Below are 2,959 nucleotides of genomic sequence, written 5' to 3' on the forward strand. Positions count from 1 at the left end.
GCCTGGCAGCGGGCTGGGCGCCTCGGGTCCATCGTCCTTTCCGTCCCTCCGCCGACCTTGCGGTGGGTGCCCTCTCCGTTCCGACGGGCGGGGAGGCCGAGCGACCCGGCTGGCGTTCCTCCGGTTGATATCTGCTCTACCACATCTTTGATTTTAGAAGTGAGAAAACCGGCGCCGCTTCTGCAGGTTTTCGTGCCCGGTCTGTCTCCCCAGGTGAGATCTTGTGTGAGAACTTTTAAAGGTTTGCCTCCCTTCGTAAAGACTCTTGTGGATGCCTTGTGCAGTTTACTGGATGGCAGCGCTGGTGTGGTCCCCTCCTGCCCAGCATGGGTCTCTTCGGCCAGTCCCCTAGTCACGTCTGAGCTCTTGCTGTCGGGCTCTGTGGGTGACAAAAAGATTTCAGCGTTATGTGGAACCGTATTCTCTGGCGTTTTATGCGTAATTTCTTTATCAATGACATTCACAGACACTTACATTTAACTTACTATTTTTTGAGTTGGAGTCTCACTCTGTTGCCCAGGCTGGAGTGCATGCCACACTCATGACCAACGCAGCCTCGACCTGCTGGGCTCCTGCGATCCTTCTCTCTCTGCCTTCCAAGTCGCTGGAACCACAGGCGTGCGCTACCACACCCAGTGTATTTGATTTATTGTAGAGTCGAGGTGTCACCAAGTTGCCCAGGCTGGTCTCGAACCCCCAAGCTCAGGCAATCCTTGCCTCAGCCTCCCAAAGTGCTGGGGTTTACAGGTTGAGCCATCACACCCAGCCTAACTTAAATTCTTAACATTTGTCTCTGAATTTAGCTGATTTTTTTTTTCAGGTACTTGAGTACTTTTTGCACATATCACTTTAGGTTTGTTAATTATATATGTCTTTTTGGAAAACTTCCAATTATTCTGCAAAACAAGTTCTATATGTGTGTGTGTGTGTGTGTGTGTGTGTATAAACTTGGATTCTTCACTACAGTTACAACGCAGATTCCAAGTCTGGGATAAAATACAGGCTTTCACCACCTGCTGCTACTCTTATTTGCTTATCATGTCCCCTGTCACATTGTTTATGCTTCTGATCAATTAAAAAAATGGAAAAAATATTTTTAAAAACGTTTCAAAGTGCAGCCCCCGAAACGATAGTTGAATGATTGAAAAAATAGATAAAAGGTTAGAGATGGGTATGACCGGGTACCAGGTTGTGTGTCATTTATCAGAGTTCACGGAGGAAAGATGTGACCTGGTCAGGTGGAGTTTGCACAGTGGCACCCTGTGGATGACTTGAAAATACAGGCTGGTGGGGGGTCCAAGCAGTGGAGGCCAGAGGCTGGAAAAGATACTTCCCTGCAGGAATTTCTGTCTGAGGTTAGGAAGCAGCTGTGGGAGAGTTCTTTCAGGTTCTGCTGATGTGTATTTCCACTATTCTGTGTCTCAGTAACTTGGTAGAAGAATGGTTTTTGGTAGCATCAGCCCAGCATATCAGGTCAAGTGTGATCTTAACAGAAGCAGAAAGGAAAGCACTTCCTGGTGGCGGCAGGTCCTAGACACCTAACCTGGCGTCTGCCTCACTGGCTGCTTTGCCTTCACCTCCTAGTGACAAAAATCCAGGACCTGCCTTTTGATGGGAGGTCTGTTCTCCCAGTCTCCATGGTTCTGGTGTTTTCGATTTCACACAGAAGACCTTAAAAGGCCAAGATTATAAGTGCACTTCAAATGGCCAGCCAAAAACACTTTAAACCTAAAAACAAAGCCAGACCAGTTACCACTAACCTCAAGAAGATAAACATTATGAGTGAAGAAAAAGTTAACAGTGAATAAAGTGTTTGTAAATATACAAAAAGAACTATCGGCCGGGCTCGGTGGCTCAGTCTGTAATCCCAGTACTTTGGGAGGCTGAGGCAAGTGGATTGCCCGAGCCCTAGGGTTCGAGACCAACCAGGGCAACTTGGTGAGACCTCGTCTCTACAATAAATTTTAAAAAAATTGGCCGGGTGTGGTAGTTCCAGTTACTTGGAAGGCTGAGGCAGAAAGATTGCCTGAACCCAGCAGGTCGATCCTGGGATGGCCATGAGTGTGCTACTTCACTCCAGCCTGGGCAACAGAGTAAGACCCTAACTCAAAAAAGAAAGGAAGGGTGAAAAGAGCTAGCACTCTTCTCAAAAGACCTTTCTTTGAACTTCAGCAGAAAGAACTGATTCCTCAGCAGCGTTACGAAAGCGAACCAGTTAATGCTGATGAAGCTACAAGATTAATGGCTCAGTTGTGATACAGTGGTGATGCGTCTAATTCCTCAAAAAGACCAATAAATTAAATGTTTCATAAAATAAAAAAAAAGGCACTTCCCCACTGCCCTATCTAAGCGGGTGTTTTTCCGGTATCATTTATCACTGAACTCTGTTCCTTTCTTGTGCAGTATTTGTCATGAAGAATCTGTGGGTCTGTTTGCTCCTGTATTGTTGCCTACCTTCTTTATTGCACTGAAAGAACCTGGACATCAAGACACATTTTTTTTTCTTTTTTACCAGTTTTTTTTTTGAGTTGCAGTCTCACTCTGTCACCCAGACTGGAGTGCAGTGGCCGCTCCCGGCCACCGCAGCCTCGACCTGCTGGGCTCCGGGGATCCTTCTGCCTCAGCCTTCCAAGTAGCATACGCAGCATCTATTAGTGTGCCTGGTTAAGTACTAGGCTCGGTTATTTTTGAGTGTGTGGATGACTTCATACTTCTCTGTGGTCTTTGGTCACACCGCCGTTATTTTATCTTGGGATGCATGAAGTGGAAATATTTTTTAACTCCCTGATTAAGTTACTTTTATATACTATTTATATACGTAGTATGTTTCACTGTCTATTTGCCTGCTAAAGTGTATTTTATTTATTTATTTATTTACTTTTGAGTTGGAGTCTCATTCTGTCGCCCAGACTGGAGTGCAGTGGCCGCTCCCAGCCACCGCAGCCTCGACCTGCTGGGC

Source organism: Carlito syrichta, unplaced genomic scaffold (genome assembly GCF_000164805.1).
Source record: "Carlito syrichta isolate Samal-C Ts95f unplaced genomic scaffold, Tarsius_syrichta-2.0.1 Scaffold316489, whole genome shotgun sequence".
Classification (NCBI taxonomy): domain Eukaryota; kingdom Metazoa; phylum Chordata; class Mammalia; order Primates; family Tarsiidae; genus Carlito; species Carlito syrichta.